Here is a 15,326-nt window from a genome sequence, read left to right on the forward strand (position 1 = left end):
GTCTGTGATCACATTCACACGATTTTCCAATAAAAATACACGAAATTTTGTACAAGGAAACATAATAGACAACAGTTTCATTTAAGTAATAGAGTAATATTAACCGCAGCATTAAGTACACGGGTCGCAAATGCAATTGTGTTACGTTGACTGTTACCATCCACTTGAAATATTTCAACACCAAGACCAAGCTTAGACGCGTCAGTTTGAATATAAAAATTTAAATGAATATTTAAATTAAAAAAATAAAAAATGTTATAAATGTATATTAACTCTTTTTGAGCATGTGTATCATGGAATATTAAAAAAAATACGTTTATGAATTTAAAATTTTCTATATATATTGTATTTTTTAGATTCGATGCAAAGCTGAGAATGTATTAATTTTACTATGATGGGTTTTTTTTTTTGTGTCTGTTACCACTTTTTCTCAGCTCTCATCGAACCAATTTTTTTCAAAAATAAGTCAAAAGATTACAAATCGTATCTAGATTGGAGACATTACGCTTAAAAATTGAAAAAAATTCCCTCGTTCCCTGCAAATAGGGGAAATATCAAAAAAAATTACAAAATTTAAAAATCGCTAATTTTCGAAATTTTTTCACTTTTTTTTCTTAAAACTTCCATAATTTTTTGAAAAATGAACAAATCGACTTAATTTTTATTTATACTAAAAGCTTAGATATTTACCTTTTATTTGATATCATTTTTTTTAATTATTTATACATCAGTACCATTATGCAATTTCAAAATTTTACTGCTATAATACTTAATAAAATTCTTGATAAACAATTTTAAACATTTTATTAAGATTTTTTTTTTAAATTGTTATTTAATTAATAATAATACAATATATTTAATATAATGTTATTTTAAACTAATTAAAAAGTGGGTGAAAATAAACTTATTACACAAATAACTTTTACAAAATTATAGTAGTACAATTATGAAATATTATCCTTTTTTAATTTGCTATTTGAGTGGTATTTCTTAATCATCACCTAATCAGACAACATAAAAAATGTTCACTATTATTTTAATACAAAACGTAAAATAGATAATAAATATTATATTAAAAAACAATAAATTTAATTAATAAACACAAAACAAAACTTTTATTTTTTTTTTAACTGCACGAAGAATATATTCTTATGAAATATATTCTAAATATTTTTATGGAATTATTTTCAAAAATTTTTATTTTTCCAATACGAATTAAAAAAATATATATTTAATTTATAATTTAAAGTTTTTTAGTTAGGTACTGACTTGTATCTTGAGAAGTCGTATTGTCATCTAAAGATATTAATAAACATTAAATTAGCGATTTTAAACTTATCCTATGTAATATAAATAAAAAATACGATTTTATAAAAAATTAACATTATCAATAAATACGATTTTAAATATTATAGTATAAAAAATAAGAAAAAAATTAATATTATAAAAGCTGAATACTACGGCTAGTAAATCAAATGAAAAATAAGCATTGTCTAATTTGTTTGAAAGTGTTCTATTGGGAGGAACATGCACAATCCTTTCAAAGAGCGTGCATATTAAAATTAATAAAAATAAAGGAAATTAAAATTTTTAACGGTACACTAAACGGTATACAGACAGAAATGCAAGAAAATCAATAGTATTATTCAATAGTTCAAAAATATTTTAATATCATAATTAAATATTTTATTATATAAATATTTCAATATTATCACTTAAGTACACACTTGTATCTAGAGGAGTTGTATTTGCATCTAAAAAAATGAGAACATTGAATTAGTAATTTTCAAACCTATTTTTTACATCTTAATCGCATTTCCCTTTCTTACCAGTATGATCTGAAGTCGTAATGTTATCTGTTGTAAAACATTTTATATGTTTAAATTTATTTTTTTTTAATATTTTATGATAAATCTACTCAATATGATATTTATAGAAAAATATTATATGTACAATTTAAAATTATTCAGTTAAGTACTGACTTATATTTTAAGGAGTCATATTGGTTTTTAAATAAAAGTATAGCACTTGAATTAGCGCTGTTCAAACATATTCTGTGTATGTTATATCTAGTTTTAACATCATTATACACAAGTTACCAGTGTTTATTGCCAGTGATGTCTTTCAAAACAGGTACGCTTAAACTATAGTGGTTTTCAAGAACAATGAGGGCAAAAATATTTTTAGTAATATATAACGAATATATTAACTAGATGTATCATAATGTATTAATTTATAAATTATTTAATCTAATTAATATTCATTATTACTTGTATCATCTGCGGACAAGTTACTTGCTAAAAAAATACATTATATGTAGAAAAAATTTTAAATGCATAAACGTATTTTTTTAAATAACCCAGATTAATGTACAAATTGCAAAGCTAGATGAATTGTTGCAAATAAATGTTTTCAAGGAGATTATTTTTACAAATTAGTGTTTACTCTATAATCAAATGATGTGGAAAAGATTGAGGATCTGGTATCGAATTACCTCTATTTTTATATTAACGAGTTAAATTTAAAAATGTAATAATTTATTGCATTTAAATATAATTTTATTACTAATAATATTAGTTGCTTAATTAAGTACTTACTTGAAATTTGAGGATGAAAAACTAAACAAATATATTAATCTTGAATTAACTATTTATAACCTATAATAAGCTATCTTATAAATAAATATAAATGAGATAATTATTAATAACGTAAAACTATATTTCATAAAACATAATTCTGTCATTAACAAACATTATATTTTTAAATTGATATAAGAAAAAGTAGCCTCCCGAAGTGATATTAAGATAAATAACAAATTTTATGTATGTTGATTCCTTCTTACCTCGATTATAAAATTCAGAATAGAAATCTAAATATCAAATAAATTAAAATAATGTATTATTATTAATATCCAGTGAATATAAATCAATCATAATATTATTTACTTCTTAAATTTGTGAGCCAGTCATTACCTAAAAAAAAAATTATTTTTAATTTTATTTTTACGAATTTATATAAATAAAATTTTTTTAATAATCTATTACAAAACTCCCCAAAAAGTAAGTATAGGGATCTCTATATATTACGCTGTTGGAAATTATCCAAAAATTGTCATACACCAAGATGATATTATTTATATACACACAATTTTATTACACAGTCAGTGTAATTTTGACATAAAGTATAATAAAATCAAACAGAAATAAATCATTTTCTTCATTATTTGTTAATATTATCAAGTATATATAACTTCATAGATGTTCTTTAAAAACTGTTATAACCTCAGTAATACCATCTTCCTAAAATGTATTCATCTTAAATGACATGAAATAATATATATTTTTATATAATAAAATTCTGATTTTGTTCATAGAAAATAGTAAAAAAAATTGTTTAATGTAAAATTTAAAGTTCTTTACTCAATCACTTACGTGTTTCTTGAGGAGTTATATTGGCATCTAAATAAAAGCATAAAACTTGAAATAGCGTTGTTCAATCATATCCTAAGCGTGTTAATTCTATTTTTTATATCAATAAACACAATTATACAGTGTTTATTTCCAGTTATATCTTAGTACTATAACTATAGTACTTCAGGGCAAAAATATTTTTAGCGATATAATAACTATATAATTTAGATAACTAGATCAAAATTTTTAATTTTTAAATAACTTAAACTAATTAATATGTATTATTACTTGTATCATTTGCGGACAAGTTACTTGCTAAAAAAAATACAATATTTATAGAAAATTTTAAAATGCATAAACGTATTTTTTTAATATCCTATGATACGCATGCTCAAAGATGATTAATGCACATATATAACATTTTTCATTTTTAAAATTTAAAATTTAAAAATGTTTTGAAAATTCTGACATCTTGTAGGAGGCCATATAATATGGTATATTAAATGAGGAACAGATAAATGTGAAAGGTGAACATATAAAAAAAATAAAACTAGTTGGTTCTTTAAAAACTCTTAAAAAAACATAATTGTATTTTCATAAAAAAATTAACATCAACGTCATAATAATAATTTCGTAATAGTAATATTAACATTGCATAATATATATCATAACATAATAAAGATAAGGGTTGTGGCCAGTGCCACCAACCAATGCCTACAATCTATAAACACAGATTTAGTTTATATAATAATTTCAAATTGAAATAAAATTGACTTTAGGACTCATTTTATTTGTTTATTATAAACAGTCGTAGTTAAAGAATAAAGTAGGATTTCTATGTACAAACCGCAAACCTATATAAATTGTTGCAAAAAAATGTTTTCAAGGAGTACATTTTTACAAATTAATGTTTACTATATAATCAAATGACGTGGGAAACATTAAGGAGCTGGTTTCTCACTACCCCAACTTTTTTTCGTAATTTCACTATGGACAATCACTAAGCAATGTGTTGTGATAGTAATTATCAGATATCAAATAAAATTGTATAATATTCTTCTCATTTTAAATGTCTATTTGTCAACAGTTTAAAATATTTCTCCTTATATAAACATGTCATAGAATATAAAGATACGTAATTTTACTTACAATCATTAACCCTTGGAAAACCGAATACACCTAAAAAATACAATATTTTATTAATAACATAAAACAATATTTTTTATAGTATATATATATGTTATTTTCAACATTTTATTTTAAAATTGTATGTAGGAAAAATTAGCAACTTTTGCTGTTTTTGAACTATCTATGATAACTAGATAAAAGTAATAATATAACAAATTATAATGATTTAAATGATTCACTAATAACATTATAATTAGAACAACAATGCGTAGAACGTTTAAACGTAATAAACATTTAAAATAAATAAATTTTAATTTAAATCTTTTAGTGTGAATACTATGTATTAATGTGATTATGGATACCCAGAATCCGTAAATATTTTGTGAATGAGATGTTTACATATATTATTAGAAATTGAATAACTATTTAGTTATTCTTATGATACTGTATGTTGCATTTATGTCATCAGGGTGTTAAATAATTAAATAATTATTATTTATAATACTTCATTTTAAGTTATCATTCCGCTGATGAATAGGTTATCCAGAGATAGTAAAAAAAATTTACTTCAGTACAAATCAAAATATTTTTGAAGCAAATAATTTTGAATTTTAACATACAAAAACACGATGAAAACCTTATACCAAATAAAATAAATGTTTAGATAAATATTAAGGAAATGACATCAAAAGTATACGTAAAAAAAAGTTAACTTTAATAATATCATCATCATAAATAAAATACTCTTAAATGACATGTAATTGTTGGATACTTCAGCTCTATACCTCGCTATAAAATGCTTACATGAACTAGACGCTCAAAATGGATCTGGTTTACTTACTGCAAAAGGTGTAGTGACTAAATCCACGTACGTCGACGATATTGTGATCGGCGCTGACACTTTGGATGAATTATTAAAAATTCAGAGCGATTTGATTAGGCTATTAAAGACACGTGGCTGATCTCTAAAAAAGTCGACAAGTAATTTGTCTCAAATACTTCGGCAAGTAAAGTGTACTGATCACTCTGAACTGTTATTTTTCGACCCAAAGAATACTGATACATCTGTAAAAGTATTAGGTATGCATTGGAATCCTACATCGGATATGTTTGCTTATCATACTAAATTTCAACCCGATTATCCTTATACGAAACCCAAGGTACTTTCTACAATCGCCAGACTTATCAATCCTATAGGTACGCTCAGACCTACACTTTCATGGGCAAAGTCATTCATGCGAACGTAATGGCAATCGGGTCTTGATTGGGACAGTCATCTAGAGGAGTTAAATACGTCATGGAATCAGTTCGTAATAGAATTGCCATTTATCGACCAAATCAGGTTACCTCGACATATTGACATACGCACATATTCAAAAATAGAATTAGTAGGATTCTCAAATTTTTCATTACGTGTTTACGTGGCCGTTGTTTATTTGCGGATAGTAGACATCCCGGTCATGTTAAGATAAATTTTGTTACATGTAAGACAAAGGCAGCGGCAATTAAAACCAGTAAGTGCCAAATTACGGTACCACGCCTTGAATTATGTGCTGCGTTATTACTTGCTACAACGTTGAATGGCGTAAAAAACTGTTTAGATACTGATATTTCAGAAATTTATGCGTGGACCGATTCAACCGTCGTATTATCATGGTTTTAGTTTTAGTTTTAGTTATTATTGAGGTAGACATAATGCCCATGCACTCAGACCTGTTGGTCCATTGTGCGCACCTCATACCGAATTGTCTTGATTCGGTTTACCCACCTAAGTGTTATCACCAAAGTGTTAATACATTACCAACCATAAAGTCACCTCTAGAGATGACCAAAGAGTCCTGTCTTTCTGGCGAAATTAAGTATCTCCCTGGGTTTTAGGTTTTTAATATCCTCTTTTTCAGGAAATGGTTTATTCAAGTAGTTTGATCTTAGTGTGGACAAGGCTTCACATTCGCACATGATGTGAAATGAGTCTTCCTCTTCTACTCCACATTTTCTGCACAATGGTGATTCCGATACCCCCATTGCGTTAAGATGCTTAAGCAGGTGACCATGTCCTGTCAGTAGACCAGTCAGGGTGCTTATTTGATGTCTAGTCATGCTATTAAGATCACCCAGCAATAAACCAGGGGTCTTGATAAACATTTTAGATTGTCTAGGTACTACCAAGTACTTCCAGATTTTCCTGTGTTGTTCTCTGCACCAATTCTTGGGTAACGCTTTGAGCGATTGCTCAGTGAGCCCTACCACTGGTTCTGGTCCAACATAGGTGTTCTCTGCTCCTTTCCTGGCTAGAAAGTCAGCATTCTCATTTCCAGTGACACCGTTGTGTCCTGGTACCCACGCTAGTGTAACTTTGTTGAACCTCGATAGTGATTCTAAAGTTTCCCTGCATTCGAGGACCAGCTTTGAATTCACCTGATCGTTACAGAGTGCTTTCAAAGCCGCTTGACTATCACTTAAGATAGTTATCTTCCTATTTTTGTATACCAGCAGGTTCTGAGCCCCTACCAGTATCGCCATCACCTCTGCTTGGAAAACAGAGGGTGTTGTGCCCAATGACATACTGACATTTATTCGTGGCTTTAAGCCCCAAATTCCAGCACCTACCTTTCCTGATTTTTTGGATCCATCTGTATATATCACAAATCCTCCTTTGTCAGTCAGGTGGTTAATATTCCATTCTATACGTGTAGTGATCTCCACTTTGTAGGGAATGTTATTCTTAAGAACCGGTTTGATATAGTCCAAGGGGTATTCTAAAAAGCCCTTGTCTATCTCTTTTAGTATTTTACCATGTTCTGTTGTATCACTCTCCAAAGTCCACATACCTAAGTTGTGGAATCTTAGTGCTGTAGCTTTGGCGTGAGCTTTCACCTCTAGATGCAGAGGAGGCAATCCAATTAGTGCCTCTAATGCGACCGTTGGTGTAGTTCTTAATGCTCCAGTGATGGCAATAGCAGCCATTCTCTGTATGCGACTAAGTTCTTTCCTAGCTGTAATGAGTGCTGTTCTGGTCCACCAGACCAGGGCACCGTACAATATCATAGGTTTAATCACTGACGTGTACAACCAATACATAACTCTTGGTTTAAGACCCCATGTCTTTCCCAAGGCTCTGCTGCAAGTCCACAATGTGGTCATTGCTTTTTTGATTCTTGACTCAACATGTGATTTCCATTTTAGCTTACTATCCAAGATAATACCTAAGTATTTTACTTCTGATTTTAAGCTAATTTCTTGTCCATTCAGAGTAAGAGTGTCCAGGTTGTCTAGTCCTATTCTCTTTCTAGTGAACATAACAACCTCTGCTTTATTTGGATTAACAGATAGACCGTACTTACTACACCATATCTGTATAGTGTTAAGTCTCTGTTGTGCTAAGTCAATAATAGTGTCTGGGAATTTACCCACCACTGTTATAACCAAGTCATCCGCATAGGCTTGTGTATAACAATATTTGTTTAACTCTCTAATAAGCGAGTCCAATACTAGACACCATAGCAAGGGGGATAGAACCCCGCCTTGTGGGCATCCCTGTTTGACACTCTTGATTACTTTGGTCTCATTGAGCTGTCCCAAAATGGAGCGTTCCTTAAGCATGGATTCTATCCACTTAATAATAAGTGGTTCTATTCCACGCTGTTGTGCAGATTCACACATAGCATCGAAGGGAGTATTGTCAAAAGCCCCTTCGATGTCCAGGAATATACCTACTGCATACATTTTATTCTCTACAGCTTTCCCTATCTTAGTAGTTAAGCAGTGTAGAGCTGTATCAGTAGATTTCCCCGTTTGATACGCATGTTGGTTTTCATGTAAAGGGTTCTCCTTAAGAGGCCCCTCCTTGATGTACCTATCAATAAGTTTCTCCATAGTCTTAAGAAGAAAAGAAGTAAGACTTATTGGTCTGTAGGATTTTGCTTCATAATAGTTAGTGCGGTTAGGTTTGGGTATAAACACTACCCTAACCTTACGCCAGCTTTCTGGTTGATAACCATAGGCAAGGCATGCCCTAAATATTTTGCAGAGATGGGGGACGATTATCTCTAACCCTTCTTGCAGAAGTGCAGGGAAAATTTCGTCACAGCCTGCAGCTTTAAAACTGCCAAAGGCTTTTATTGCCCATCTTATTCCACTTGGGGTTATCACTTTCCTGGTTAGTCTCCAATCAGCACAGGTCACACGTTTGTCCTGTGCATCATGTTCCTGTTCTCTGTTGTTAATTGTAGAGTCAGGAAAATGTGTGTTCATCAAATGTGATAATGTTTCATTATCATTATTGGTGAACATTCCGTCTGGCAGTAGTATTGCCTCGACAGTTTTGTTTGGTCCATTCCTTAGTGATCGCAGAAGTCTAGTTGCTATAGGGAGTTGTTGTATATCCCCACAGAACTTCTTCCAGCTTTCTCTTTTGGACTTTTTCAATGCAGATTTGTAGTTCCTTTGGGCGTCCTTATAGGATTCCCAGTGTTGTTCCAAACCTGATTTCATTGCTTTATTTAAGAGCTTACGTGAACTCTTTCTTAATTTAGACAGGTTAGCATTCCACCAAGCTACACCCTGCCCTGTACCTTTCCTTTCTATTAAAGGACAGTTTTCTTTGTAAGCTGAGACAATGGAGTCCTGTAGCATATTTACAGCCCTTTCAGTACTCTGTCTCGACCCCAATCTAAACTGTAGGTTAATCAGGTCACGAGAGAGATCTGCCCTGTATTTGTCCCAGTTTGTTCTTTTCGGGTTCCTATAGTACTCCGTCTCAACTTTGTTAATTTCCAAAGTGAATCGTAAGTGCCTATGATCAGAAAGAGAAGGTTCGGAGGACACTTTCCACCCTTTTATCTTTTGAAGTAACCCTTTTGAACAAACTGTTAGATCAATGACTTCCTGCCTGTTCCTGATAACAAAAGTAGGTTCACTACCTCTGTTCAGTATACTTAGGTCTGTAGTCAGCAATAGATCCATTATAACCTCTCCTCTTTGGTTGATGTTACTGCTCCCCCAAATAGTGTGGTGTGCATTAGCATCCATACCTAGGATTAGTTCTAATTTTTCATTTTTGCAATAATTAAAGAGCATAGTTAGGTCCCTACCTGGGTCTGTGACCTCATATGGTAAGTATCCTGAAGCTACTATGATATTTTTACCATCATTTAGTGTTACTCTAATAATAGTCAAGTCTGCACTTGATAGATTAAGTATCAGGCTGGCTTTAACTTTATTATTAACCAAAATGCAAGTTCTTGGTTTATCTGCTTGTTTATGAAACAGTTTAAAATCCCTTAGATTTAGCCCCTTAATCTGGTCCCCATTTATCCATGGTTCCTGAATAAGTGCTATTTGTAAGGGTGTTGTATGCCTCTCAGTTAGGGTCCTTAGTAATACACTACTGGCCCCTTTACTGTGATGCAGGTTTATTTGCGTGAATTGAATTCTATTGTCAGCCATTCAGATAAACTGATGTTGACGCCTAAGAAAGCACGCTGTGCTGGGTGTGATACAGGTGTCTGAAACAGTCCCTGTGTCACACAGCCCCCCCTGTGGGTGGTGTCCCACCGCCGTCCCCAGGTGGCGACCGTGCCTTGGTTCCGCTCTCCACATTTCCTTTTGGATTTCCGGCACTGAGTATTAAAATTTGTTGACCCCACTCTAAAGGCTAGTCGTGTTGTCGGCAACGGACCGCCGGGTCAAACGGCAGAAGTTTTGTCGGGGAATAGCCATAGTCGGAACTGGTCGCACTATTTCCCGTCCAGAGCGTGAGTTTTTTATTGTGTACGCTACAACATTTTAATTTTATATATTTTTTTTTGTGAGTGTCCGCTACTATAATTTGTATAATGAAATTTTTTTTTATTGGCGTTGGCTAAACCTACCTAAAGTTTCTTTAGTCCTTAGGGGCTGGTAATGTATTAGTTTTGTTTTAATGTTTTGAGCCCGAATTTGTTTTTTTACTATTAATGCGCCGTGTCACGTCTGGCGATTTTTTTTTTATTTTATTTAATTTTTTTTAGGTGCCCTTCTTTTTTTTATTTAGGTCCCGCAACATGGCAGGCGTGTTACAAGACCACCTGGCATGTTATATCTAGATTTTTTTTGTGATTGTTTTATAGGTTTTATATTATATTTTATGAGTGATATGTATATATTATTGGTACAATGTGGTGACATAGTGCATTTTATTCCGGGGTGTCCCAACGTCTTGCAAGCTAAGTCTAACTGCTTAAAACCAGTCGATTACTTGGGGCGTATACCTACCGTGCTTAGCGGTAATGCCGCGATTAATAGCCGGTGGGTACCCGAAGACGTTCATCGTATTCTATAATAATAAAAGTGTAGGTGTAACTAGTATTTTTTCTCTCTGCTCCCCTTTAATTTGTAAACTAGGTTTTTTGACCATTCGGTTTTTTGCCTCGTGTTAACTTAATTTTTTTTTGTTTTTTTTTGTTTACTTAATAAAGTCCCCTTAATTTAACTTAACCATCATTTTTTCTTTTTTTTGCGTGTTCCATCTTCAATGGACTGGTGTATTTTTTTCTTCCTTTCAAAAATCAACTCCCCTAGTTTTTAAGGTACGGGCAACGGCCTTGTATAAGGTCATCCTTGATCTATATGTTTATGTGACAACTGTCGCGTGGCTCTGGTGTACATCTATTATCAACGACTTAATGGACATCAACTTTAAAATTTATTAATATTATATTTTTTTTAATTGTTTTAATATACAAAATTTAATTTCTCTTTAAAATCGTAATGTGGTCCGACAATACATTGTCTCGCAGAGTAGGTTGGCTGGCCACCCTTTTCTTGTTAATTTTTCAATGCGCCATGAAAATTACAAATTGTTCGTTTCGTCCAATTAATTCGATTTTTTTTTATATATGTAACCTTTAATTGTTAAAGACACTACCCTCAAAAATTAAAAAAATTTCCCTCGTTCCCATTAAATGGGGGAATTCTCCAAACAAATTACAAATTTAAAAATCTTAAATTTTCGACATTTTTTAAATTATTTTCTTAACAATTCCATAACTTTTTATAAATTTATCCCTTTATCTGGCAACAGGGGAGAATTTCAAATGACAACTTTTTTACAAAAATTATCTTTTTCAACTTAACTTTTAAAAGTGTTCTGGAAATAAGGACACTTTTATATATAACTTAAATTAAAACTTATGTACTATACTTTATTATGGAAAAAAAAATTAAGACTTTATCTTGTCTTCATGATTAAAATAGCTACCGTATACTATTTTTGTGTTAAAATTCTCGATTTTATATTTTACATTTTTTAACTTCATGTTGACATAACTTTTTAAAAAAAATTTTGAATCATTATAATTATTTTATAATAAATTACCTTAATATAGCAGGGGATCAAAACTTAAAAATGCATATAGAAAATACTGAAATTTTTATTTATATCTTAATTTAAAGCTTATGTAAAATAAATTATTATGGTTAGAAATTTCGAACTTTTATTTGTCTTCATGGTAAAAATCGATATCAAATTTAATAAAAAAAAATCCAGCATAATGATGACCTGTCATAGTTGCGTCCAGTATTGATGACATTTTACAGTCATTAAAATCACTATCATAAATGCCCTTCAATGTAAATTTATTGATAATGTTTAATTTAAAAAAATTAATGGATTATTTCAAAAGCTATATGAAATCCTACTTCCTAGTTTATAATCTGATTATAAGTTTTATGATTTATTAAGTGTAATATATAAATAAATTTATATATTTTAATAATATATAAATATAAATTGTACTTCTATTAAAATATAATATAATGATCCATAAAATTTTCAATAATTTATAACATTATAAAGTTAAAAATGTAAAATCTATTAATTTTACAATAATCCTATTTTTTTTTAATCTGTTTTCACTGTGAAGACAAAATAAAAAAATTTTTTTTCCATAATGAAGTGTCAGGCTCTCCGGAACATTTTTTATATGTATTATTCAGATTTGAACCCCCATCCCGTATATAGGAAAATAATCCGATTTTAAAAAAAAGTATGTCAAATGAAATATTACTTCTCATGAAAATATAGTATTGATTCATACATTTTTTTAAAAAGTTATACTTTTTTTTATATCGGTTGGGTTGAGTTTTTCCATTTATATTTAACCATTTCTCTTTATATATTATATATATATATATATAATCATATATTTCACTTATAAATTATAAAACTTGTAATGAGTATATGTAAGGAAATAAGAGATGATGAAGCTTTTGGATTAATCTACCATTTTTTTAAAAATTATACACTATCTACAGATTTGCATCGAAGCGTTTATTATGACAGTGAATTTAATCACTGTCAGATTAAATCTACACTGGACCCAACTATGCTACATCCATACTATGCCGTAATCCCACTGTCCATTTTTATTTATAAAATAAAAATATATATCATTATTTTTTGAACTTATACGTTCAATATTTTAATTTTTGTTGTATGTTTTTTTAGAATGTTTTTTTCATGGAAAAACATTCTAAAAAGTAATTTTTGTATAATATTATTATAGAATATTCAGAATACTTAGCGGATCATTTCTGCGGGAAAATTAAGTAGTATTCGAATTAGAAGATCAGGAAAATCAATAGTTTAATGAATAAATCTTAAATGTTATGAAATAATGTGTGTTTTTATATATTTAATTTCTCATCTTCGCCATAAAAATTGAACAAAATTTATTACATAGTATTTAAAGTTCTTTAATTAATTTCTTACTCGTAACTACAGAATTGTCATCTAAAAAAGTATGAAACATAACACAAAAACAAGCTAAGTTAAAACCTATTCTATATAATACTAATGAATAGGTAAAATAGATATGCTATATTAACTTATAATATAAAACATTCTAATATATATATATATATATATAATTCTATAAATAATAATAAATTTTCCTCTTTTTACCAGTATTATCTAAAGTCATATTGATTTCTAAATAATAAATATGTTAAAAAAATATACTATTAGTAAAATCTAGTATTTAGTTATATATATATATATTTAAATACTATTTACCTCTTATAGATCGATACTCCATATTTACTAAAAGAATTACAATATATGTTTAGTATTATATGTACGATCTTATATGTTCAAAATTTTAAATGTATAAATATATTTGTTTGAATATCTCATTAAAAACCTGCATAAAAAGTAATTTATATATAAAGAATTTTGTATATTGACAACATTTCTCATTCATAGATTTTGAAAATTTTTCGAAATACTGGCTACTTTAAAATAATCATTTATAAAATTTAAAGTATAAAAAGTCAGTGTATATTTAATATACGCTAATTCTTTTAGATTTAAATAACAAATTCTTTATTTATTAATAATATTTTCTCCTCTTACCAATATTATTTCTTATTATATTGATATCTAAATAATAAATAGGTTAGAATAAAATATTTTCAGAATTATTCAGTGTATATAAATCCATTAAATTATTATTTACTTCTTATTGCTACGCGTATGTCATTAACTAAAAAACAAAATATTTTATATTTATTTTTTTCTTACAAACTTATAAATACAAAATTTTAATTGTGTAAAAGTAATTCTTTTGAATATATCATGGTAGTGAATTGAAGACTGATTTTTTAAAATATTTTTCCATGCAAATTTTGATTGTTTATGCTTCAAAAAGCACTTCTAATCATGTTTAGTACACATTGAGATGGGAGTGCGTTACTGGGATTACACCCCACTGTCATTATAGTGGTCTTCATTTATCCACAGTGAGGAACATAATGTTATTGAAAATACTTGTCATACAATTATAGATTCAATAGGTAACGATTACGGCGCGAGACAGACCAACGACGGGTTGATCACCATGGGGGAGGAGAATGCGGCAGGAACGTACTACGTGTTTATGGAAATTAATACCACCGGCGAACACATCGTTTCAACGCCCCTGTCCGAACCGCTAACATCTTGAGTATTGCCGCACAAATACGTGTGCGTAAAATTATTAATCCTGCCATGGAAATGGAATTTTATAACGGCTTTTTTACTTGACTCACAAGCGCAGTTATATAACACTCGAGCAATATCCCACAAATTTGGAATTGTGTACAACGGACCAACACACGTGGTTAGACTATAGCAGACGGCAAAACATTGCCCACTCTCAGCACCACTAATTTTATAGCAAACATTAATTCTACGGCTGTTATTAAGGAGAATCTGTACTGTGACGTACTCCTAGGACACAACTCTCTAACAAAACCGGAAGTCGCTTGGAACTACGCTGCGTGTACAATTCACCTAAGCGAGACGCGACGCACTACAGCTTATTGGAAGGCGAGTCCCTAGCACACTCTATCTGACGTAGATATCTCAACACTAGATATAGCAGGCGCTACCCTTGGACCTAGTCCGACGGGTGGCATATGAGAAGGACACTTATGTGTGCATCTTCTCGGACCCGTATGCCGGTTGATTCTTGGATAGGTTCGGTAGAGCTGCAATCGGCGTGATGGAACGCGGCTTCTCGGTCGCGGTCATCGAGCGGGTGACTGTTACGTAGTAGCGAGTATAGATGGCATCAATGTCTTGAGCTGCTACACGCCGCTCAGCTTGCCAATCGCCGGACTCCTCGTGTCCGTCTCCTCAAGACTGAGGACGAGGAGGTTAGGCCGTCCGGGGATTTCAACGACACTCCACAGTCTGGTGGACGGTGGACACGAACCAGCGCAGCGAGGACATATTGAATCTAATGTAAGCCGGCAGAAGTTTTGTCG

General features: G+C 30.4%; 1 long non-coding RNA gene across 1 annotated transcript; it reads right to left on the minus strand.

Annotated features, from left to right (window-relative positions):
- Positions 1 to 876: 876 nt before the first annotated feature.
- On the minus strand, positions 877 to 4,595 carry LOC126908876 (uncharacterized). Its single transcript, XR_007704863.1, has 11 exons — positions 4,560 to 4,595; positions 3,699 to 3,725; positions 3,432 to 3,458; positions 2,946 to 2,972; positions 2,843 to 2,869; positions 2,598 to 2,618; positions 2,271 to 2,297; positions 1,830 to 1,856; positions 1,728 to 1,754; positions 1,270 to 1,296; positions 877 to 1,001 (listed from the first exon to the last, which is right to left on the minus strand). It is a non-coding gene; the product is annotated as an uncharacterized LOC126908876 (long non-coding RNA).
- Positions 4,596 to 15,326: the final 10,731 nt, after the last annotated feature.

The sequence above is a fragment of the Daktulosphaira vitifoliae genome, unplaced genomic scaffold (assembly GCF_025091365.1).
Source record: "Daktulosphaira vitifoliae isolate Bord-2020 unplaced genomic scaffold, ASM2509136v1 Scaffold_27, whole genome shotgun sequence".
NCBI classification, from domain to species: Eukaryota; Metazoa; Arthropoda; class Insecta; order Hemiptera; family Phylloxeridae; genus Daktulosphaira; species Daktulosphaira vitifoliae.